The 26,164-nt window shown below is 47.7% G+C and overlaps 1 long non-coding RNA gene across 1 annotated transcript in view; it reads right to left on the bottom strand.

Moving 5' to 3' along the window:
• The window catches only part of LOC116572046, a 34,426-nt gene extending 25,563 nt beyond the window's left edge, over positions 1-8,863 (bottom strand). Inside the window, exon 1 of the long non-coding RNA XR_004278105.1 lies at positions 8,687-8,863. This is a non-coding gene — a long non-coding RNA (uncharacterized LOC116572046). The remainder of the gene's footprint in view (positions 1-8,686) is intronic.
• Positions 8,864-26,164: the final 17,301 nt, after the last annotated feature.

Genomic DNA, 26,164 nt, shown 5'->3' with positions numbered 1-26,164 from the left:
CAAAGGAGCAAAGGTTCCTCAAAACATAAACACAGCTGACTCTCTGGAGGAAAAAAGAGTCTCTCTTTTTTATCTGTAAAAACCAGATCCCTTGGAGACCAGGCCTGAGAATCTGCATTTGTGAAAGCCTCCCCAGGAGAGTCGATGATCTAAATTAAAGTGATGACAAACAAAAACACCACAGTAGGGCACTTTTTGTTTGCTTTTGTCCTATGGTATTGTGAACATCAACAATAAGGAATATGATATTTAACGTATTTGTTGATTTATTTTTTAAAACAGCAGAAAGATGCTGAGATAGGAGACCATGCTCAACAAGACATCTTCAACTGCCCACAAAAGACCTGTTGTTTTCATACTCTAAGGGTCACTAACGGTCAACAGCAACAAGTCCAAGGCAAATATGGTCATGGCTTTGCTTTACTTTGTCTTTCCCTCCGTGCATAAAAAACCCTTTTACCCAAGGTAAATTACAGGGCAGAAGGCCCTTTTGGTTTCCACCTGGGGGCTGTTCTGAGGGTGAAACAGAAGGTCCCAAGCAGCCAGGAGGATCTGAAGATGTCTGCGAGCTGGAGAGTGAACTTTGGGGACACCTGCGGACCCCACAAAGAACTGTCCTGGGACATGGGAAAAGGCCAACTCTGGTGGACAGAGAAGCTGTGTCGGGCTCACCATGGAGCCCATGTCAGCACCCATCCTGGTCCGTCGGGGGACTAGGAACTTAGAATTAACAAAATACCACCAGCTGGGGGACTGGGCTGAAAGTTACACTCACAGTTCCGGAAGCTGGAAGTCCAAGCTCAGAGTGCCAGTGCGGTTGGCTGGAGGGCCTCTTGTAGATCTCGAACTTCTTGTATCCTTAGTGATGGCAGGGATGAGAGAACTCTCTGGAGTCTCTCTGACAAGGGCACTAATCCCTTTCCCAGGGGCCCTACCCTCAGGACCTGAGAGCTTCCCGAAGGCCCCACCTTATATCATCCCCTTCTGGTGGGGGTGGGGGGTTTGGATTTCAACACACGAATGGGAGTGGGGGACAAACCTTCAGGCTGTTCGCTTTCCAGGCCAACCTGCCAATCTCGCAGTCACCCAGCCTTTGAGTCCAAGAAATAGGACGAAAAGAGAACTCGACTTGGGGTCCGAAAACATGGGTCTGGATTCTGACCCCGACACTTCTTGGCCACAGAGACGGCTAAGTCTCTGTGCTTCTGTTTCCGAGAACTGCCCAATCCCCCCTCCCAGCTCTTGCGGGGCAGTAAGGAGCCGAAGGAGGTGTACTCTGCATCCATCTCCAAGGCCATCGGCTCGTGTTCTTGACACTCCCTCCCGCTTGCCACCACATTCCACCAGTCACCAAATCTTGCTGATTCTGATCTCCTTTGGGTGCCTCCCAGACATTCTCGATTTTCTCCTTTCATCAGGGCCACTGCCCTCCTATCCTCCGTGTTCAAGCTGACCGGAACCACTGGTGGCTCACTGTGACAGTATTTGGGCTCCGAGCCTTCTGGCGGTCTTCTACGGTGGGAGGGAGTGAGCGCCCAAAGCCTCCTCTAGTTCCACCTCTCAACCAGGTGGCCCGTTACAATGGAAGCAAGTCTCAGACCGAATCCTGACACGTAGAGACGCTTACCAGGCAGCAGGAGCAAATACCAGACCACCTGTTTTTTAAGCTGGGCAGAGCCCCAGCTCTCCATCTTTTCATTCGGAGCAGATGTGGCGAGAAGCTAGCAGCAAGATACGGTTAATTGGTCCGATGACAGGATTCTCCTTAAGCAGATGGACACGGGATTTAGCGGAATTCTAAGAGTTGGAGGCCATTCCAAAGGATTTGAGCTGCTTAGACTCAGCTCCTGCAAAGGCAAAGCTGCCTGTATGGCTTGTCTAACCGATCCAACACACGTGGCTCATTCCACCAATGAAAAGAGACCGTCTAACACCCTGATGCTAATTAATACACCTTCTGATGCTCACGGGAAATAAATATAATGAAGTGGTAGCATCAGCCTCTGGAATATAATAGAAATACTCCTAAATAGCCCAAGATACCTAGGAAACTTCAAATATTACATATTAAATAGCTGTGCCTAGGGTAGCAATTAAACACACTTATACGCACATCATCGCCTCATTGTTTAAAGAGTTCCTTTTTAAAAATTAAAGATAATATAACAGTGCCATGCTCAGATTTTCACTTCTTAGCAAATTGTCCTTCCTTCCTTTTGAACATGTTCCACAAGCATGAATGCGTTTCTCCCTTTCCTCTGACCTCAAGTGAGGCCTGACTCTCTGTAATAGTCCTTTATCCCATAAATGATGCAATATGACCTTCCCATTCATTTATTCAGCAAACACTTGAGCCCCTAACACAATAAAAATCGTGCAAGCTGGGAGGGGAGGGGCCACAGAAGACCACGCCCTGACTTCCTGCAGCTCCCAGTCTGGCCAAGGGGCAGGCGTGGGAGCTGACAACGATGACGATGACGCAGGAGGGCAGATTCGCTGACAGAGCAGTGCACAGGGTACCCTGGAAGCACAAAGGAGGCATTCATGGGCGGGAGGGTGTCTGAGGAAACTTCCTTCCAGAGGAGTATTATAATAGCTGGACGGAACCTTGGAGAATGAGAGAAGGTCAAGGCTGTACCTTTCAGGCGGAGAAGACACACACACACACAAACACATGCACACACACACTCACACACTCCAATAACATCGCTATTAATAGCTAAGCCCAATTACATTCCTCCCCCTCTTCCATGCAGCCTTTCGGCATGTCACCTACCTCATTTCACTCAGTCCCCAGATAATACTCAGAGGTAGATACAATTATTATCTCCATTTTACAGATGAAAGACTGAGGCTTCGAGCATTTAAATCACCTGCAGAAGAGCATACAGCTAGGAAGTGGTGGTAGAGCTGGGATTTGAACCCAAAGCTTTCTGATTCCTAAGACATTTTATTATTCTCTGTTCAGGAGCTACCTGCCAGCAATTGAGTGGGTGTGAGACTGAAGTCGAAGACGGAAGGTGAGGGGCACCTGGGGGGCTCAGTGCGTTTAGGCCTCTGCCTTCAGCTCAGATCATGATCCCAGGGTCCTGGGATGGAACCCCACATCGGGCTCTCTGCTCAGCAGGAAGCCTGTTTCCCCGGCTCTCTCTCTCTGCCTACTTGTGATCTCTGTCAAATAAATAAAATCTTAAAAAAAAAAAAAAAAAAGACAGAAGGTGCAATCAAGCTGGAGACGTAAGGCCAGAACAAAGTTTCATGATGTATTTTCTCACCCAGAGTGGAACTACCCGAGTCAGCTCCATGTCTCTGTTTCTATTGCAGAGTTAAACACAGCAAAGAGACTCTGCAGAATTGAGTGACAGGATTCGGGGGAAAGAATTTCTGGAATAGATCCTTGCACCAACCGCTTGGTAGAGCCACTCCTCCTTTGCAGAAGGAGCTGGTTTGCCTTTAAAAACAGGGCCTTCGGCGTGCCCAACATCAACAGATATTTGAGTGTCTTCCATGATGTCTGTGCTGAGACGGACAGTGGGGATTCAGGCGGGAACAAAAGAGACAAGGTCCCTTCTGTTAGCTTAAAACAACCTTCTCCTAATCTGACCTCCCTGGTTCTTGAGAAATGCCAGGGAAATACCAGCCACCAGCGGCCGTGGCTCTCCCAGCAGGCACCCCCAGAGGGACGCCCTACATTGCATGGTCCCAGCATCCCGTGCCTGGCCCCCACCCCCCCACCCCGATCTTCGCCAACCCCTCTGCTCAAATCATGACTGCTAGATCCCTGCCCCCAGCGTGCCCAGGACAGTCACTCTCTGGCCACCAAGAGCTCATCCAGGGAACATCCTCTGACTTTCTAAGGTGGTCGCCACCAGGAAGCACCTGCTGATTGGGCCTGGGCACCCAGAGCACTGTGTGCTTTGGCCTAAGAGCTCAGCCTTGGGCAAGGCGACAGGATTTTTCCCCTAAAAAGAAGGCAGCTGTATTCAAACTCTACTCTGTAGGAATGCCCACTGTGCCAAAAAGGAACAGGAAAAAAAAGGGGATTTATAAGCAGAGCATTTTGACGTGAACCCTAGTAGTCAGACCTCATTGTCTTTCTTATGCTGAACCCCAAACTGACTGAGTGTGAAGACTGACAAAATCCTCCCGATTGTGTGGGAACCAAGGTGGGTGGGGGGAAGGAAGGCCCCTAAAAGCTAGGTGTCCTTCCTTCTCCACAGCGAGGCTGGGCCAAGTGAGAGCTATGAGCTGAGCACTCAGACAGAAGGCTGTTGGAGGCCACTTGAGAGGGCCTTTCATGGCTGTCGTAGGACGCTCTGACCCAAGGCTCAGGTTTCCATGGAAAGTGGCCATCTCCTCAGCCCACCCTCAAGGAGCAGCTAGCTGAGCTGGCTGAGGCCTCAGACCCCATAATGGGCTCCTGTCGGCGTCCCCGCCCATCTCCAGGCCTCCCTTACAGATGTGACCTTGTCCCCAAGTGTCCCACTCCTGCTCCTCCCCCAAGCTAAATCAACTGTCCGTGCAGGCGGCTCCCTCCCAGGGCTTCAGGGGCAGACGACGTCGTATAGTCTGAGGCACCAGCATCTCCCAGCCTCAGATCTGAGACTCGAGCTCTGCTCCGTGGGGCTGTGCTGAGGATGACCTGATCCTGAGCTGTCTGCTTAGACAAGACACATTGCCAGATTTGGAGCACGAGGTGTATCCCTGCTGGGTGCCTGTGTCGCCTTCCCTGGGTCCTCTCCCCTCCTCCCCGACTCTGGGCCCTAGTGACCTGGTGCCCTTAGCCAACGCACAGCAGACTTTCTGTAAGGGGTCAGAGAGTGAATATTTCAGGCTTTGTTGCTCTCATCCAATCCTCGTCACATACCCCTTTTACTTTTTAATCCTTTAAATATATGTAAAGCATTCTTAGCAGGGCTATCATCCAGCTTTGGCTGTAGTTCACCAACACCTTTGTGCTGTTATACTGGCCTTTCTCCAGGGCAATGATGATCTCCTCGAATGTCTCTGACATTCAAACAAGCTGCTTCTAGGTGGTGGCTCCGCCTGGGTTAGGACAATGTCATGACCCCACAAGCAAACATCTGCCATCATAATTAACCAAGAGAGACACTTAGCCAAGAGGGAACAAGATCTTCCACCAAACACTTCTTAAATGAGAATTCCTTATCAAAACAGATAGGCTTAGCAACTTACAAAACAACAGTATTCAATAGCAACCACCACACTAATCATGGTTACTAACGGTTGAGGACCTACTATGCGCCAAATTCCGTGTCCTTGATTCAGATGAGTTTTCTGCTTTGATTCCTATGGTTGCACTCCGCTGTAGAAACCAATGCAATCCAGGGGTTGGCTGAGGTCATTGTGTCATTGGAGATTTGAAATAAAATTGGCTTAATGTCCCATCTTAAATTCTGGGGGAAGGCCAAGATTCTGGCAAATTCTCGGGCAAGTTCCAGCTTGTCCTGAAGGCCTTACTGGCTCGAGTTTCCACTGTCTGTCTCCTCCCACTGTTCTCCTCCTTCCCCCATCCGCTGTGGCCCAAGATCTGGGACATGGCTCTTTCTGTCATTTCCTTCCAAACACATTCATCCAGTAGCTTTGTGTTGAAGCCCACTTCACTGTAGGATTAACACAATGGAAAGACTTGGCCTTGAAACAGCATGATGTTAAAACTACCTGTATCCAAAAAATCCAGCATGAGTCATCTCGTTTTCAAATCTTTTTTCCACTTCATCAAGTATCAGGGGTTTCCCATTGGTTATTTCTCCAATTCTGTTCCCTCTCAAGATATTCTACATTTGATTTTCCTGCTAGGATAAATCCAGTTCTCCAGGTTTTTGTACAATCATATGAATCTATTTTTCTGCCTAACTTCCAATCTTTGCGTGGTTTCTTAGTTGTTGTCTAGGCACAATGGACATCATTATTGACCCTGGAATGATGCTAATAAGTATTAACGTACCTCTTCCTCAGTAAGATGTTACCCTGCCTGTATATAAGTTTGGGAAGCAACCCTTTTAATTTCCTTAGAAAGTCTTGTACAAACTGAAATTAAATATGACCATCCAAGTTTGGCAATTCAAAACCTCTAATACAGAGCCTGGAGTCAGAAACCATTTCCTCAAAGCACCTGTATTTTTTCCTGGATGAAAGTTTAACCCATGAATGTGAACACAGACACATGCAAATAATCAATGTCTCTTCATAGATATGTAGAGGGGCTTTCAGACCCTTCAAAGCACAGAATTTCGAAACCAAATCACAAACTTTCTAGGAAGCTGAGGACAGCTGCTGAAAATAGTCAGAGTTTACGCTCTTCTAGCACCTACTCAAGAAAGCCTGTCTATCCATACATCTTCTCACTCAAGAGTGACCTGAAAGCTTCTTTGGCCTTCTGGGCAGATTATGGCACGGTCATTATCTAGGGCCACCAAAAAACCAGTACAGAGGCAAAACCATGACAATAACCAGTCATTTTTTTCTGAATAGAAGATAAATTTCTTTGCCCAAGCAATAATTTTTCTAGCTTCTGTGTGCAAGTCTTCCATTCGGAGAATTGTCACAGCGTTGGCACCAGAGAAAGGGAGAACCATCTGGCCCCTCTTATGCTCCTTGGCTGGAATTCCTGAGGTCATTGTTACTCTCCTTCGGGAGGTCAACCACAAAGGCATTCCCTAGTGAACGAGAACAATAGGAGGTAGGTAATAACTTGGAGCTGGTAATGGGCGGAAACATATGAGCATTTAAAATCCTCCTTTTGCATATCCAACCCCACAGCTGTACAGTCCCAGTGCCAGGATTCAGGACGCCTGGGCGGTAGGAAATCTGGTCATTGTCTGGCAGTGGGGGGACTGCAGTGTTTACATAAAGGTTTCTGAATCGGATGCTCTCTGAGCGGATGGTTCTCGGCCCATATGGAAGTTCTATGACCTATATTTAAAGGGGCAACTGTTTTCCCAGTAGGGGAAGAGAAGAATAGATTCCTGCAAGGAAGCGAGGGGCAGAAAGGACAACTTCGGAGTAAATGCTTTGGAGTGGCTAGATCCTCAGGGGCGGGGTGTCTACAAATAAATTGGTATAGAACCTTGGTAATTAGCCATGTCAGAAAAAAAAAAAAAAACGCCACAGAGATGGCCTTTCACAGTACGCATGCGCGGTATGGTTTTTAGGTGGCAGTTCTATTTTCCTTAAACCTTGTGAACCCGTCGTGTTTCTTGACAGCCAGGGTCCTAACGATGCAGAGATGAAGCGTCTCCTTGCATCAGCCAGTGTGGACTTGTTTTTCATTTTCTTTGATGAGGTTTGCCTTTGCAAAGCAGTTTGCCTCTGCTTTGCAGAGGTAGCGGGGCTTCGCTCTGGAGCGGACTCAGGGCTCCAGGCAAGAGTAGTAACAAGCTGATCCCATCTGCGGGGGCGCGGGAGGTTCCTCTCTATTCAACATCCCCCCACCCCAGGGGTTCAGGCACCAATATGAGGTGTCACACACACACACCCATCACCAGGGTGGCAACCTTCTCAAAGAGAAATTGGCAAAGAGGAAACTCACTCTTCTGGAACACAATTCTGGAACATGGACGCCCCCACCCCCCGCCCCCTCCCCCTCTCCCCCGCAATTGAACGCTTCTTTGCTTTGGTGATTTCTGGACTACTTCTACTCCTGAGGTTAAATTACATGCATTTCCTTCCTCCCTGATCATTGACCGTGTTTGTGAAACAAGTCCTTAGGAAGTCATTATGGACATGGGGCAGGGGCAGGAAGCTTGACCACAGCTGTAGATAGTAATAGTTCAGGCTAGGAAACAGGCTGGAAGAGCCAAGATTGGGAGCATATCTCTGTGGAGCATTCCAGAATGTGCCAGCCCGGCACTTTATGAACATGTTGTCATGAGTCCTCTGCACAACCCCTCAAACCCAGGCACAAGTTCAAGGACACCCAGGAATAAAAACGGAGGGTACAGAATTCCAGTCCCCTTTCTGGACACATGAAAAAGATGCACCTTTCCCAAGTTTACTATAAAAGCATTTGCCAGTCTCTCCATTCTCAGAAAGGTTGTAAGGGACCAGACGGTACTTAGAGAGGACGAACAAATATTTTGCAGACATTCACAGAATTTCTTTCATTGGTGTTCTGTGCACTAAGCAAGGGGGAGCTGAGGATCTCACCGCAGTTTGTTACTCTGACAATGATGACTTCTCCTGCTACTTGCTGATAGTGGCTTTAAAGGCAGGAGAAGATGGCAAATAGGTGTCAACGGTGAATTGAAGTAAACCCGACTCACCCTAAGTGCTTACTGTGTGCTCTGCTCAGCTCCACACACTTTACCTTAACTCATCCAACCTTCACAGAAACCCAGTGGGATAAGAATATTTAAATAAACAAATACATACATACATAAATACATAAATAAAACAAAAAACCCACCCCTGTGAGGTAAGTACCATCCGCAGTCCTATTTCAAAGAGAAGGAAACTGAGGCACAGAGAGTGAGCCAGCTACCAAAAGTTGTAAGGTCAGTGAACAGCATAGCCAGGATCAAGCCCAATCTGGCTGCGGGGTCCTTGCTCTTGACGACATGACTTTGCCCCTTGTCGTCACTGACATTCTTTTCACCCTAAAGAAACACAAAACTCACTCAACAGGCCAAACCGAAGAAGAAGAGGCAGCTTCTGCCTTACTCACCGTCCCATGTCACGGCCAAGAAAACCTAGATTGACTGCTGTTGGCACCAGGGGACATGTGACACGCACGTCTAATTAAAAAAAATATATATCGTTTAAACCTAGCACTCGATTCTCTTGGGCGGGCTGTGCTCAATTCCTTAAATGAAGAGGCCATGTACGGAAGCAGCCCTCACACTTTGGTGGCCCCGGAAGCAAACCAAAACCTAAGCCTCCGCTTATGAAAGCCAAACCTAAGGACAACCAATCACAAACAGCCAGTGAGAAGCTGTAGCCAATCAACTCATTTCCTTTCTTTGCTCCCGCCCCCTTCTCTATAAAAAAACGCTTTCTCCTCAAGCCTCTGTGGGTAGAGCGCTCCTCACCACTTCCGGTTCAGCGCTGTCCCATTCTCACCGAGTTTGCTTAAATAACTCGAAATTTTTGATGTGCCTCAGTCTTTTGACAGCTCCACATACGGCAGGGTGAGGGTTCACAGTTTAAGCTGGAAATGGCCAGAGGGGAAGCAACCGTCGCTTTAATGCAGTCCGTGTTCTGCTTTACGTTTCATCCGAGTATAGGAGACACCCCCGAGGTCAAACACTTGAATAAACTTGATGTTTGCTCGCCCTCCCTCGTCAAGGGGATGATGCCCACGAGAAGCATGCACATCCCTAGCAGGAGGCCAAGTCCCAAGCATCGTCTGATGGCCTCCTGTCAAGACTTGTTCCAGAAACAGCCTAGCTCCGGGGCTGCTGCACGTGGAGTCCAGGCACGCACATGAAGAGGTGACAGGGAGCCAGACCCTCAGAGGGACTGGCCAGCGGGCGCCCAGGGCAAAGCTAGTGCGTCCCCACTCCCCCACCCTCCTGCTATGGGATGATCTCCCCCTCTTTGCTTCTTGAGGAGGGACGTGGGTTTGAGCGGCCAGTGGAATGGTTGGAGATTTTCATTCTTTCCTCGTCCCTATATAGTGAATGTGGGTCTCCCGCCCCAAATTCATATGATGCTAGTAGGAGGACGAGCCTTGGAGGGGATTAGGTCAAGAGGATGGAGCCCTCACAAACGGGATTGGGGCCCTAATAACAGAGGCCCCGCAGAACGCCCTTGGCCCCCTCCCCCCACCATGCGAGTTCACAGTGAGGCGAAAACCGGGCAGCAAGCCTCCCCAGACACCCAAGCTACTGGCGCTTTGAGCTTGGACTGCCGGCCTCCAAAACTGAGAAGCAAGTGTTTGTTGTTGAAACCACCATCTACGCTCCTTTCGGTACAGGAGCCTGAACGGACTAAGACCCTTGTCTTTTGTTTTCCCCCTGAGGTAGGCGCAAGCTCTCCTCACGGGAAGTGGGCGCATCCTTCCCACAGATGGCAAGGCAGCTGCTCAGAGCGGAAGCCAGGGAGCCCAGGAGGGCCACAAGGACTGGCTGGCCGGCAGGGGTGCACCTGCAGAGCGCCCCCGCACCCCACGCCTCTGCCCTTCCCTGCCAGCTCCCTCTTCCTCCCTCTGGGGAACTTTCTGCTGGGCTCCACCCTGTGGCAGTTCCAGCCTCTCTGCCCCCCTTGCAGAGTCTGAGGGCTGCAGCCAGCAGCGTCTGCCCAGAAACGTCCAGGAAGCCCTTCAGGGGCCCACAGGCTCTGGGGCCATGCCCAGCTTCGTCGGAGGAGGTCCCCACGGAAAGGAAGCACAGAACCGCGGAGCTGTCAAAATGGTCCCCTTCCACTGCCTGCCACTGTCCCCAGCATCCCCTACCCTGGAAGGCTCTAGATCATCTGTGGAACAACCATGCCTCCAGACTGAGGATCCCCCAGGCAAAACCCCCCGGCTTGCTGGTGGAAAGAGGCAAAGCCCCAGGCCTCGCCCCAGGCCTCGCCCCAGACCTCTGAAAGCCAAGCCTGGGAGTGGGTCTCAGAGCTTTTGGGGTGAAAAGACGGAAGCCCCGTTCCAAATGCCTCAGTTCAAATTCAAGTCTGAGCGGCAGCAACAGAGGGACCCGTCAACAGTGGTGGTGCCTGAGGGAAGGGGACCCGAGACTGGGGCGGCCTGAGGGAAGTAATCACATAGTTTGGGGCTCAGGTAACCCCACTCCTTCCCCATGGGGAGCTGCTGGTCCCTCGGGGGCTCAAGGGCTCTTCTTCCTGAAGCCCCAGCCTGTTCCTCCCTGGACCAGTTGTTCGGTCACTGTGTTCTTATTGGTCGTGAGGAACTGGGGGGGCCCTGGCTGGGATCTGGGGGTGACACTTCTGCCTCAGCGGTGGAGGGAGGAAGGGGAAGGGCATCCCTGGGCTGCTGACAGGACCCCCGCAGTCCGCCAGGGCAGGAGCTCAGACAGGGTCATAGGGCAGAAGCCCCTATAAGTTCTGAAGTGTTGCACCCCATGGGGCACACCCCCGCCCCCCAAGAACTGAGACTCCCTTCAGGAGCAGCACCAGCCAAGGGGCCAGTTCACGAGGGTACAGAACCTAGGCAGAGAGGCGACGACAGCACGTGGCCCTGTCCTGGCTCTCTCTGTCCTGCTCCCCGGGTCCCTTCATCTCTCCATGTTTCCTCGGGCCTCACCGTGGACCGAGACCTTGCAGATGGTGGGTCCAGACTCGACAGAAAGCCATCTGATGTGGCCCTGTGCACTGCTGTATTTCCAAGCAAGTACTGCCTGTCACCCATGCCAGTCCCCTTGGCCCGTTCTGGCTTCCTCGGCTTGCCAAAAAAGGGCCACAGACTGTGTGGCTTCCAACAACAGAGTCTGACTGTCTCACAGTTCTGAAGGCCGGAGGTCTGAAGTCAGGGAGGCAAGAGCCTTGCGTGCTCCGGGAGGGCCCCTCGGGAGGGCCTGTCCCATACCTCTCTTAGCTTCTGGAGGTCGCAGGCAGTTGGTGGTCTTCTGTGGCTTATCCGCGCATTACTCCGCCTCCATAGTCGGGTGGCCTTCTTCCCCGTGTGTGTGTGTGTGTGTGTGTGTGTGTCCTGTCCTCTTCTTACAAGGACCCCAGTCATTCCGGATTAGGGGCACGCCCTATGTTAGTGCAACCACGGTTTACCCTGACATCTGCAAAGACCCTCCATCCAAACAAGGTCGCGTTCACAGGTACCGGCAGTTAGGACTTGAAAATATATATTGGGGGCTGTGGGGGCAGACACTACTCAGCCCACAGCACCCGGATAACTAAGACAGAGACCAGAGTGACTTCTGCACAGACTCCACGGCTTGCAGCAGGGCCGTTTGATCTCCTTGGGCTGCCGCTTTCCTGCTTGTACAGAAAGGAGTAAAACTAGACAGTATTTTCCAGGCCGAAAGGTCTTTGAACCTGTGTTCTTCTCTGCTATTCCCTCTGCTTCAACCTCCAGCCCGAGGTGAGGGGCTGGTGCTCACACAGCTGGCCTCCCTTCTTCCTCTCTGTGCGCTGCTGAATCCTAAATCCGCAAGAGCTTGTCCAAGGTGGTGGGTCCGACCCTCCACCTGCAGCCTGATGTCAGAATGAGGGTCTCCGCGTGCACACAAATTCCCCCCAGCTCCCTCCTGGTGGCGTGGCGCTAACCAGCCAGCTCGCTCTGCACCTTCTAGCAGGCTCTGCCCTGACCGACACATCTCCCTGCTCCTTGGATTTTCCTCTCAGCCCCTTCTCTCATCTCCCTGATACATCAGGTTTCCAGCCTCCCTTCCCCCCTCCTTAGCTGCCTGTCAGCCCAAGCCCTCTATTTTCTGCCTTTCTCCCCACAGATACCTTTGTTTATAGAGAGCACACAGAGCTGGACGCATTGTCTGCGGACAAACAGGCCACGGGCTGCAGGTGTAGTAAAGCAAGCTGCTGGCTGAGGCCGGAGCCCACGATGTCACCAGCTGTGCTGTGGCTGCCCCTGCCCCCCTGCCTCGGTTTCTCCCATGGCTAAAGAAGGAGCAGGACTCCATGGGAGCGACAGGCTTCTGACAAGTGAATCCAGGTGAGCGGAGGAGGTCAGCTGTCTGCTCTGGGACCTCGTGGTTACCCACCCACTGCACGGTAACAGGCCCAATGTCACCGGGTCTGTGGCTCCCGGGACGGTGAGGCTGAGGCCTGGGCTTGCTTCCGATTGACCCAGCACACTCCCCAGGCACTGGCATCCCAGCTGTGCAGGAAGGTCCCCAGCCCAAAGTAAGGTTTTTCAGAGTCCCAGGGACCCGAGCCCAAGGCTGCAGGGGCTCTGAAGAAGCAGAGCTGTCTGCACTGAGTCCAGGGCCCTAACCATCTATTTTAACTCTACATTTTACGAGGAATTCTGTGAGTTGTTTTGTCAACTGCAGAGATAATGCTGTGTCATGGAAACCGGTGCGGGCAAGATTGCCAGGCAGAGGCGGTGTTTAACCTTGGCACATGGGCAGAAGGTCGACAAACACGGAAGTCCCTCCAGAGCCCGAGGAGCAAGGCAAGGTCAAGATAGGAGACGTGGTAGGTCCAAGCACAATGCCAAAAACTCCGGCCGCGCACGGGAGAGACCCCGGTTACCTCTGTGTCCTGGGTCTTTTGTGAGCGCTTCAACGCATGATCTCATATCAGCCTCATAACTCTCCCGGGCATTATCATCGCAGTGTTTCTGCCGCTGTTTCGGCTGAGGCAAGAGAGGGTAAATCACTTCCCCAGACACACAGCCAGAGAGAGGTGAACATTTCAACCTGACTCCAGCCCCCGCTTTTCCTGACGAGCCTTGCTCTCTGCGCCGGGGGAGGGGAGGGGGAAGGACAGCAGTGCCCTTGTCTCATAGCGGGTAACACGTTTCATCAAATGACTTGGTTTTTCTGTTAGGAGAGAGTCATGCGTCTTTGTCCGGGAGAAAAGGGGGCTTGCAGCAAGAGAAAGAGGAAGGAGTCCGGGGTGAGGAGGAAGGCTCGTCTTTCCCAGGGTTGGGGATTTGGCGGCAAGGCCGGGAGAGACGCGATGGGACAGAGATCTCTCTCCATTTAGAAGCAGAGACTCACGCTTGGACCTTTTCATGGCCTCAGACTGGCCTCTTCTGGAAGAGGTTTAAACCAGTGGGGCTTCCTTGCTGAGTCCTGGCCAACTCCGCTGGAGGGAAGCTCAGATACTACGTTCATGCCATTCTCCCTCTGGCCCGCCGCCTTGGCCACCCCGGATGCAGGGGCGGTGGGAAAATAACACCATGGAAACAGACCCAGCCTATACCTTGGGCCAGTCTAGGTCTGAAACATTTGGGAAAATGGCACGTTCTTGGTTCCAATGTCTCTGCCATCAGAGCGATTCTTGGTCATCGGGGCAGTACGTTAGAGCTCCAAGATGGCACCTTTCAGGACAAGTGTCCTGCACATGAAGCTGGAACCCCGCAGATATTACCAGCTCCACTTCAGAGGTGAGGACGCTGAGTCTGGGAGAAACACCAGACCGGCCTGGGCTCAGTATAGACAAACCAGAAAAGACTCCGTTGAAGTAAGAGCATCAGACAAAGGCTGAATTTCAGTCTTCCCACAAGGGGCTAAGTAAGGTGTCTTATTTTGTCTAGAGTAATAAAAATCAGGATTTTAAAGTGCATTCCCTTACTTACCCTGGAGGGCTTAAGAACTCTTCTTGCTTTTTATGACTCTGGTTTTGCCTATAGAAGTAAGTGGAGCTATAAATCCCAAATCGCCTCCTACCTGCTGTTCTTCCCTAGTGAGATCTGAAGTGGTTACTAGTATGGTTTGGGGCTGCAAAATGATAAGAAACTTAGGGAGTTTGCTTTCTGCTCGGATATACCAGGGGGAGAGGGTCATTGAAATAGCATTTCATTATCTCAAAAGAGGTGACAGTAAATACATTCTGTTACTGAGTTACTGTTACTTAAGTAATTTCTTATTACTGGAGATCCCTCTATTGGAATTAGAGTAAAACTCCCAAGTTCAAATACTTTTGCCTTTCCTGATTAGGCAGTCTGGCACTAAATTGCCCCTCTTTAAGGCCACTTGCCATTGGAAATCATCATTCCTTGGAGCAGGTAGGGAAGCAAGGCTTCAGTACAATGTCTGCCCCAGCTCTCTGGTCCTCATGCTGGACCACGGAGGGCTGTCTTCTCCCTTCCAGATGGGAAGAAATTGGTTGACAGTCTGCAGGTTGTCTTTTAAAGAGGACAACACCTGCTCCAGGCCCCAGGTTGTTGAGAAGGACACATCAAGCCACAGTCTCATTGCAGCTATCAGAACTGCAGTGATTGACAGCTGGCAAATCTCACTGATGCTGCAAGATAGCAGCAAATCTTTGATTAGTATCGAGGCTCTCACATTTGCGAAGGAGCATTTGTCTCTGCTCTTCGAGAATGTTTGTGAACCTTCACACCCAGCATGGAAACTCTGTACTGTGTTGAGGGTGAGGCCAGTGCCATGCAAAACTCAGATGGGTTTTCTTTTGTTTCTCCTTGATTTTATCTTGGCCAAGTCAACTCTGGTTTTCCTTCTCTTGGATAAAGGAGGAGCTGAACAGAAGTTACTCAGCCTGTGATTCGTTCGGGGATATGACTCAGATTTGCTCCTGACCTCCGGAAGACATGTCTAAATTCCTCTATGTGATAGGAATGGATGGCAAAGTAGGTGTTTTTAAGATAAATAAATCACTTTGTCATCTTCACTTGCAACCACGAAGGGTCATGTGTATACATTTGGTTAAATAACACTCCACAGTTACAGGAAGATTAGTCTGTGGTCAGTAAGGATATTTTCAAAAAGTCTTGATGTGTGAAGTCAGTGGTGACTAGTGGGGAAAAATGGGATCCCCCCCCCCCCCCCGCAAACTACTCCTTGTAGCAGAGCATAGGGTACTGTTGTATCATAAGGGGACTGAGTTCCACTCACTGGAAGATTTTTTGAAACAGTGATTGTGTTAGTTATTAAGCTATTGCTTCTCTGCCCCAAGTCTCCTGTTTTGTGCTCTGTTTCATGGTTCTGGGGCTGGGATCCTACAAATCCCATTTCCTCTTTTTCTACTCTTTAAAATAAGCTTTAACTGGATAGAGAGTTTTATTTTATTAATATCTATTCCAAATTAAAAAAAGATTTTTGAAATCCATTATTTGGAGTGTTTCATTCCCAACAAAATTCTTCCAAATGGAGCGTTTTATGGAAATGGTATGTTTAATGAAGCCTCTAGGGTCAGAGACTATATTCTGGGTTAGACTCCTATCAGCGATAAGGAGAATAAAGTAGATGCCAGCGTAGCAGTTCTGAGAAAGACCTGGTGACTTTACTAATCTCATGGTAGGTAGATAATTACAAGAAAACTATTGCAAATCTCCAAGGCTGTATAAAACTATGTTCCCTACAGTATCTAGTGGCCATAGTCTGAATATTTGCATCCACCAAAAGTCATTTATTGAAATCCTGATCCCCAAAACTAATGGCTTAGGTGGTAGGGCCTTAGGGAGGTGCTTGTCATGGAGCAAGGGCAGAGCCTTCCTGACTAGAATTAGTGTCTTATGAAAGAGGCTCCAGAGAGATTCTTAGCCCCTCCCACCAGGTGAGGACACAGAGAGAAGGCCCCAGTTATGAACCAGAAAGAGGGCTCTCACCAGAACACGATCACCAGAACGCAAGCATACTGGTGTCTCGGGTTTGAACTCCCAGCTTCCAGAACGGAAAGAAATAAATTTCTGTTGTCCTAGTCTGTGATATTTTGTTATAGCAGCCCAAAGAGACTAAGAAATTATGCCAACTAAACGTTCTGAGTTAGGAAGAAGTAACTGCTGAGAACTCTGGAAACCTGTACGGCCCCGTGGAATCGCCTTGAAGGTCTTGCATAACAGGACATGACTGCTCAAGTTTCCATCAAAAGTGACCCATACCAGTGTCCTATGCCCCATTCCTAAACCACAGAGAGAGAGAAAGCAGTAAAAGAGGCTCAGGTGAGTCAATGGCCAAGAGATGTGAACCACTAGGTCAAATTCCCTCTCCAAACTGAAGTTGATAACTCCCACACTACCCATCATTCACACACTGACATTCATGATGGCCAATCCCTGAAGCTTTCTCTGAAAGTTCCAATATTGATAACTGCCACTGCTGATTGGCAGCCCACTGAGCATTTTCTCTATAAAATACATGAAGGAAAACATATAGAAAGAGAGCCACACGGAAATGCAGATGCTTGGTGAGCCCCTCAGAACCGGAGGGGCGGGCTCGGCACTAAAGCCTCCTAGGGTAAGGAATTTAGGACTTGTGTTATAGCCTAACATATGATCTATCAGGTCATGTCTCTGCAATTCTAATTCCTAAGTCATGGCTCTTCCAGGTCACTTGCAAATAGTTCCTGAGAAGAGTCTAGCCAATAGTCAAAGCCAACAAAGTTAAGTCTGCAAATGCCAGGAGTTTAGTCTGTATATTGACTTTGGTTCATCGATTCTGATGAAAACCTAGTAACTAAAGTTCATAAAATTGAGAATACAGCATGCTATATTGGAAATAGAATGAAATTTAGAAAGTAGGTTTTACATATAAGTCCTTGGGCACAGCCATCTCCTTGAGTCTTAGTGTCCTTATCAGTAAAATAAAGCTAATAATGACATCTTCTTCTCCCTGTTATTGTGAAGATAAATGCAACATTCTATGCCAAAACACTTGACAACAATGAGAAACCATTTTAGAGTTCTTGGATAACCCCTGGGGCTAATATGGCGTTCTAGCATGTAATGGGTGTTCAGGAAGTATTTGCTGATTGACTAACAGAATGAATGAATCCAATGATTTATTGAAATGTCCTGACAGCACCTTTGTGCAATGAAGGAGCTGATATAGCTCTTAAAGGAGCCCGTGTCAAGGAAGAAGCAACCCACACATTTGAAGGATCTGGACCATTTAAGTTCTTAGATTGTGTTGTATTTCATTTAAATGTGAACCTTATCCTGAGAAGCTTTAAGAACTTTCTGGGAATTATATCATGAATCATGACTCCTTCTGATTAAAAAAAAAAAAAAAAAGAGTGCAAGGAAAAAAAAAAAGGCATGCTAGCTTCAGCAGCTGTGTAGCAGCTGGAAGAAACTGAGGCACAGCCCACTTACCCCAATCAGCACCTCTGGGCCCTGCGCTTTCTAGCACTCAGAGATTGGCTGTTTCCAGAAATCAGGATAAAGAATGGCAAAACCCGTCTTTTGCTATAGGTAACCTAACTGCATTTCTGCAGGCAGGCCATAGTCTTATTTCTTTTCATCTCTTCTAGAAAGAGGAAAAGAAACTGATGCTCTCACTGATTCCCCATATGTATAATCTGGTGGTGAAATTTGTTCAGGAGTCACAGGTACTAGCTTTTCTGTACAACAGACTCACTATTTAGATAAAATAGGTCACGGAGATCATTTGACCGGTAACCAATGAATTCTCTTATTAACATCCATTGCCTCACCACTGTGCTTTTCAAATACTGCAGGGAAAGAGAAAAGATGTGCTTTTTGCTGGCTTCCCCTTGCCTTGTTTCGCTACCACTCACAGACCCATTACGGGCCAGATAAGTCTCTTAAGTGCTATTGGTGAAAATTTCCAGGAATCCAAAGATGCTTTTTACATTGCTGAAAGCACTGGGAATTACTCTTAAAAGTTAGGCAAAGCTACACATGAAATTCAAGCCTATTAAATGTGGCATTATTCTTTCATTATTCTTTTCTTCTCGTTAAGACACCAAGGAAGACAGCACCACCATGGCCCTCCCAGCACCAGGAAAGGATGGTTTGGTCCCTCTGTCACCAGAGGTCACCTAGAGCATGAAATGTCACATTGAGATGATTCACTGTTGAAAATACAAAGTAGCAAGCAACCTGTGATAAAGGAATTGCAGAAAAGGATTAATTTTTTTCTGACCAGCCAGGATGCAATCAAAAATGTTAAAAATAATAGTTTTGGGGGTTCATTATGAAATGAGACATTTCACCACTAGGAAATCATTACAGATTTCTTAATAACACACCAAGTCTGTGACTGAGTGTACCTTTCTAAGGCACATTACAATGGATTGTTGCCTACCACTTCCACTGGCCATGCCCCCTTGAGGCCCAACATCTGGTAGATGCAGGGAGAATGAAAGGAAAATTTAAGTAATTGCTTTAAGGGTCAAGGTGGAGAAGATCCTGGAAATCTCCAAAGCAGCTCCTCTTCTGAGGCTATAAAGGGCCATCTGATAACCGGGAGAAGAGGGCTCCTTCAGGGGCAGAGGAAGCACAGGTGGAGGTGGGGCACGTTATCAAAGGTGACCAGCTCCTTTGGAGAAGATCAGAGGTCTACCCAGAAAATCATATTTATATATAATATTTATCACCTACTCTACCATTGTCTTAGTCCACTTGGGCTGCTAAATTATGAAAATACCGTCTATTGGGTGGCTAAACAAAAAAGAACAGAAAAAAAGAACATTTATTTCACACAGTTCTGGAGGCTGAAAAATCCAAGATCAAGGTGCCAGCACATTGGGGATCTGGTGAGATTCTGCTTCCCAGATCACAGACAGATGTCTGCTCACTGTGTCCTCGCACCGCAGAGAGAAAGGGAGGCTCTCCGGTGGTTCTTTTATGAGGGCGCTAATCTGATTCCTAAGGGCTCCACTAATCTCCCGCATCACGTCCTGAAGGCCCCACCTCCTAACACATCACACTGGAGGTTAGGATTTCAACATACACATTTGATGGTGGGGGGTGGGGGGAGGCACAAACATCCAGTCCAGAATGACCATCTTTTCCGAACTCCATTGATCGCCACTTCCCTCGGTGGCCTCAGTGTTCTCTTTCAACCCCTCGGAGGTGGAACAGTGAGTGGAATCCCTGGAGAGTCCCAGGGAATCCAGACCTGTTGTTTGCTAACTGTGGGGATGTGGAAGTTTCCTTTCCTTGAACTTCATTTCTTCACAAGGATAATAATAACTACATGGGGATTCTGTGAAGCTTAACTGTCCAAGAAAGTCACCGTCATGATTTGTGGCACTCAGGCACTCGATTAAAAAAAAACCAAAACTGGATATACCTTATACTTCTCTAACAACCTCCTACTCGATAGGGGTGACAGCTGTCAGATCCAGTAACACACTAGGGATGAGTGGGAAGAAGGGTGGCCCAGAAGTGTTCAAAAATAAGGATCACTGCGGTAGAGTACACATCCCCTCCTCTGAATACCCACATAGCAGCGTAGCTATCACTCAGCAAGTATCCGTGCTTTCCTTCTTCAATTACAATAAGTAACTATTGTCAACTTTGACTTTTTAGGGTCACAGAGTGGTGACTCAGCGGAGGAAAAGACTCATAGTCACACCAAAGCCCCACCTCTCCAGCAAGAAGTCGGACAAAATCAGATGGGTCTTGTCTAGCAAAGGCAAATAAAAGAAATCTCCAAAAGAAGCCTCTTTAATCTATATCTCTTATCATCACATATTTAAATGATCTCAAGGGTCTGCTTAAAAGCACTGGGGAAGCACGCAAGGATATGACTGGATCCTGGGAGGTTTAGGTCAGGAGCAGTAAGCAGCAGCCATGGGAAATGTACGGGCCATAGAGACCAGACGTAGCTTCCTACTCCAGCTCTCCTCTTATTGGTCATGTAGCTGGAGGCAAGATCCCTAACTTTGCCTCTGTTCCTATCTCTGTGAAAAGAGGTCATTAATGTCTACTTTGCAAGGTTGCAGGAGAATGAAATGAAATGAAGCCCATTAAGCACCTGGCCATAAACGTTTCTTTTTCCTCCTTCCTGAATTCCTCCTAAAATGGTATATCAGGCTTAAGTCATATCATCAATGATTAGCTTATTCCATTCATTATAACACAGACGGACAATTCTCATTTGGGGACAATGTATGCCACTATATAGCAGGTACACTATACTCATCCAAGAGGGTGAAAAAGATCTGCCAAAGTTCTCAACTGCCCTTCTAGAAGATAAGCTACTGGAGGGCAAGGAATATGTCTTTATACCCTCCAGAGTGTCAATGTAGAAGTGCTCCGTAGGTGTTGTGGAAACTAGTCAGTTTTTCTCAAAACATCCAGATACTCCATTTTATTAGTTCTACACAGCATCCCCAAAACAGATCATGAGGAATCTCAGGAATTGTAAGACACACCCTGTTCGGAGTTCCCAGCTTGAGTTTTTCAACTCTTGGGTTTCTGAAGGGATCTATGGAGGCAAGAAATTTGAAAACCATCCTTCTGCACGCTCCCCGCCCACCCCCGTCATTGTTGGGCAGGGCACTGAGGAGAATCATGGGGTGTCATGGGGTAGCAGATCTGCCATTTCTTATCTGTGCACCTGCATCATCTTCTCCCACCTAGATTATTATTTTTGTTCTTATCCAAATGTACTGAATTAAAACAAAATGGCTGGAGCTACTATTCCAGAAGTAATGGCTGTTTCTATTTCTGTTCATACTCAGCCGGGCAGAACCATTTTTAAGTATAGGTTAAAAAGGCAGAGACTACAGGTCTTTGAAGTGTTCCCTTCAACCCAACTCATAAGGGAATATTTCCTTATTCTCACTAGCTTACCGAGGTCTCTAAAATCCCCTGCACTAGAGGTGAAATCAATGCCCATCTGCTATCGTCTCGGTCACCATCAATGGGCTCTTGGCTTATGAGTGTCCATAACCACGGAACAGAGATCTTCCTTCAGATCTCTGGAGGCACCCACCATTTTTGATCTACCAAACTTTGAACTTCTTTCTCTCTACCTGGAAAACTGTCATTGCCATCCTAAGCTCTCTCATCAGCCCTTCCCCAGTTTGCTGAGTGAGTCCTACTTCTTATTCTACAGGTTCCCTTTGCTCCAGGAAGTCCTCACTGTTTCCTACACATTCTCATAGCCCCTGTTGGTTTCCCCATCATCATCAATCAATACTCAACGAAACAAGTGCTATTTATGACTGTTCAGGTCCCATTACACTGTAAATCTCATGTGGCCAGGGATAGGTCTGCATTACTAATCACTGTTTCTCCAGTGCCTGCCACAATGCCCCTTACTATTTATAGCCCTCACCCCTACTCTTCTTCCATTTAGCCAGCATCTCCCTACTCAACCACATATATTAAATAAAAACTTTTTTGTGTGTGTTAATGACATAAATAAATGTATACCGACCTCCAAACCAAATTAGGTTCTTTTGGTTATAAGCAATAGAAACTGTGATTACAACAATCTATTGTCAAGACATCTACTAGCTCAGATTATGGAAACCCAAGTCCAGAAGCTTGGCTCTACAGGGGAAGGTCAGAGACTTTACATCACTACTTACAATCTTATCAGAGTGCTGTGTCTGTTAACCATGGTGCCAAGTGTTCTTAGTCTTTCTCTCATTCTGCTCAAAATTTAAATTCCAGGGCCTTGGCCCACTATCCCATATTTTGCTTAGGGAAAGACAGGACATCTTGAGCAGCAGTCTTACCAAACTATACAGAATGGGGGAGAAATCATTTTCTACAAGGACCTGAAGTGCTGTTACTAAAAATTGATAGTGGATGCCACATAGCCCAAAGTATTCTTACTTTGATAAAATATGCACTGTCACCCCAGTCAATTAAGTGATAATCAGAAGCAAATAAATTTAACATTTTTTGTTAGCCTGAGTAAGCTTATGATGGATAATGTTCTCGAGACAAAAATCTATTCTAATGCACTTTAAATTGAGCCTTGAGAAAGAAAAACTCGATAGGGGATAAGCAGAAAACAACTCCGTTCTTTCCCCTCAGTCTGTTGCGGGTAATTCTGCCCCACACCCTCCTGGATGAACCGCTGGCTGGCTCCCATATCTTTGTCAGGCGCCCTTAGATAAGAAAAAGTTCTCGAGTCACTTTCAGAACCAGGGAGAGCCTCCATTCAGTAAATTTCCTCTTCAGCGTAGCAGATAAAACTGTGAACTTCATTGGAAGTTCCTGCCTCTGGATTAGCTTTGCTTCTGGCTGGGAGCCTGCAGGGGGAGGGGATGGCAGGATTGACTTCTTTCTGGTTTCTCCACCTTTTCTCTTGCTCTCTGTCTGAATCCTTCCAGATAAAACTTGAAGGTGGGACTGGGGGTCAAGCTACTGGAAAGAGAAGCTCCAGAAAGATCTTCACTTTCCTGCTACTGTCATTATCTGCTCAAGTGTTCTATGAATATGGGCGATTCCCTTGCTGACTTTCTCTCATGCAGCACCGACTGGAAGCATCTACCTGCAGCTTTCTTGACTGAAAAGATGAAGGCTCTCTTCCAGCTGTCTTCTTATGACATTTCTATTAGCGTCTGCATCCAAAAGTGCACCCCCATCTCTTCCTGGCAGGACGCCATCTTGGGTGAGCTCCCTCTGAGTGGCCTGTGTTTAGTGTAGTGTGCCTCTGCCTAACCATCGGCGGAAGCCCAGCCTTCTCCCGACAGTGCTACCCGGGAGAAGGGAAAATGTCATCACACTTCAACACCCTAGTTTCAAGGACTCTCCTGATATCTTTCAGCTTCAGTCCCTTTCCTGTACTTAAGGTCACAAGATAGACTTACAGAATACCTCATGTGTAAGTCCTTCATAGGTGGTCTAGCACCCCACTTTGCAATGTGAGCGTACTTGCCATCTATTATTTTGCTCCAGGTCATGGATAGGGTACCCTTTTGGACACATTGATGTACAAACATCTGTTACATTGCTTGAATATTGATCACGATCCAGGCACTGCTAGTCATGTTCAAGCAAACATGAATTAAGTTCCCTGCCCTCTAGAAGTTCTTAAGATACACTTGAAGGTAGAAAGAAGCACATGTTTAAAAAAAATTATAGTAATAAAATATTCTTAATAAGTATGATCTTAAAAAACAGCTGGTCCTTCCTGATCCTTAGTTTCCTTACCTTTAAAAATAAGGGTCTGGGGCACCTGGGTGACTCAGTCAGTTGAGCGACTGCCTTCGGCTCAGGTCACGATCCTGGAGTCCCAGGATCAAGTCCTGTGTCAGGCTCCCTGCTCAGTGGGGAGACTGCTTCTCCCTCCTACCCTCCCCCTCTCATGCTCTCTCTCTCTCTCAGATAAATAAAATCTCTAAAAAATAATAAAAATAAATAAAAATGAAGGACTGGTTCCTCAAAACATAGAATCACCATATGATCCACCAATGTCACTCCTAAGTATACACCCAAAATAACTGAAATTTAGGGCTCAAACAGACACTTGTACACCAGTGTTCACAAGAACCAAAAAGTAGAAACAACTCAAGTGTCCATCAGCAGATAAAATAGATAAATGAAATGTGGTATAGACCTAGAAGGGAATATTATTCAACCATAAAAACATGTGAAATTCTCATATATAGTAAAACTCTGCCACAACATGGTTGAACCTTGAAAATGTTACACTAAGTAAAATAAAGCAGATACCGAAGGCACAGATTATGTGATGTTGCATATATGAGGTGCCTCAGATAGTCAAGTTCATAGACACAGAAAGCAGGAAGGTGGTTACCAGGGGTTGAATGGAAGGGGACTGAGGAGTGAGCTTAAGGGGCACAGAGTTTCTGTTTGGGAAGATGAAAATCACCTGGAAAGAGATAGTGGTGATGGTTTGCAAAATACATTGTAAATGTATTTAATACCACAGAATTGTACACTTAAACATGGTTGAAATGGTAAATTTTATCTCAAAGATATTATATCACAATAAAAAAAAAAAAAGAGGGTCTGGGGATGAGAAGCCCTCCTGGTTCTGTTGGATTCTAACTAAGTTCTCTTAAGTATGGAAATTGCTACTATGATGAAATTATTTTCAGTTGATTAAAAACAGAGCTTAATTTCCAGCTTCTACCAGGAGAATCAGGAAACTGGATCCACCCTTCAAGTTCACCTCAACCATATGAGGGAGGGTGGGAAACGGAGTCAGATGACTGAGCCGACGGCATTCCGAGCCTCACAGAGCACAGCTGTCAGGGGGCTCTTCAATTTATTCATGTATTAACTGTGAAAACCATGGCCAAGGTCTGAAGTGCACCTTCTCAGCCAGAAAGTTCCATTATAAAGTGTGAAGAAAAGCGAGGCAGTGTTTTCTGGGGTCGGGGGATGGTGGTGAGGGAACCGGGGTTTCAGTGGTTTGGGGAAATAAGCAGAAATTAGAGAGTGAGACTTACAAAAAAACCGAGAATGCCACTGAGTTGCCTCCTCGGATCTGGGCAGTGAAGAGGCTGTTGTGTCTTGAAGGAAATTCCAAGAAGCATGAGATCCCAGGAACTCAGCTCTCCATAGAACCCAAGGTTTTACCACCTGGATGACGTAGGCCATGGGCTGCTTGAAGGGCTTAATCGACACTGAATACTTCACAAGTCTCTTTTCCAAGGAGAAGCATGTGAAGGCCGTGGCTTTGTGAAATGTCACACCTCTGTTTCTCAGCATGAAGCGACTTTTGATGAGGCAGTTCCCAGGCTTAGGGTACAGGGGGGAGGGAAAGTGGGAAATGTGGAGTTTCTTCTAGCATTCCACGCAGAAGAAGGGCCTGCCCAAAGGAAAAAGCTTCTGCAGTGTTTCTAGTCAACACGGCCCATCAGAAATCCCTGCCTCTCGCCGAGTTCTTCGGCCCCAGATCACCTGTGCTGAATTGTTTCCGTCCCTGCTCACCACAGAAGGGCTGAATTCTGAGAAGAGGCTTTCTTCTAAATGAGTGATGTTAGTTGGCCTCATCTGAAGGGCAGGGGGATGGCCGCATGGCGGGGCGGCCTTATCTGTGGAGAGCAGCCTCCCGACAGCAGACAGGATTTGTAGTCTGTCCAGCCCAGCGGCAGTTGGCTTTGCTGGAACGCCCGCCACCTCACACCACGTTAAAAACATTGCTCACCTTGGAAGGCTCACACGAATGACCCCGTTTTGTATTTCCACTTTCTCATTCACAGATCATGCTCTATTCTATTCGTTTTGGCCACAGGTTCTCCCCTTTGGAGGCTGCACAAATCCATTTGGACTGGAAATGGCTTCCATTTTCCTTAACCCTGTTTTCTCTCTCCCTCAGGAACCTGCCCTTTGGGCTGACTGAGGTGACAGGGTCCGCATCAGCCTCTCCCTGATTAAAAAGAGGCCCCCGGTTCTCGAGTGCCTAAAGGAAAGCAGTGTGTCCATTTTCGCCACCTGATTTAGTCTTTAACAAGATTTTGGAACATAGGTTTGGAACGAGAGACAGTTGGTTTCAATTCCCGTTCCATCATTTACTACTGATCTTGATCCAGCTACTTAACCCAAGATTCGGTGTCCTTTTCTATAAAGTAGGATAATAAGACACATCCCACAAGGATTGCTAAAAGAATTTAATAAGATGATGTGTGTCAAATGCCCACAACAGCTTAATCCATAAATGGTAGATCAATCTCCTTATCAGTCAAAGCCGTCAATATACTGCCTGCCTTGGCAATTACTGGGGAGATTCTATATTTGTCGTTTGGTGCTGTGTTTTCCTTCATTTCTAATCGTTTAAGTAAATGCCCTGTATTTGCCCCAAAATATGTGTCTGTGTAAGGTATAAAGAATAACAATACAATAAGCCATGAACCAGTTTAAGAGAAAGATGGCGACCGTTACCCAGAGGTTCTTGGGCTCCAC

This window comes from Mustela erminea, chromosome 13, assembly GCF_009829155.1.
Source record: "Mustela erminea isolate mMusErm1 chromosome 13, mMusErm1.Pri, whole genome shotgun sequence".
Classification (NCBI taxonomy): domain Eukaryota; kingdom Metazoa; phylum Chordata; class Mammalia; order Carnivora; family Mustelidae; genus Mustela; species Mustela erminea.
Note: the sequence above shows the minus strand (reverse complement) of the source record. Positions and strands in the feature narration are given on the sequence as shown.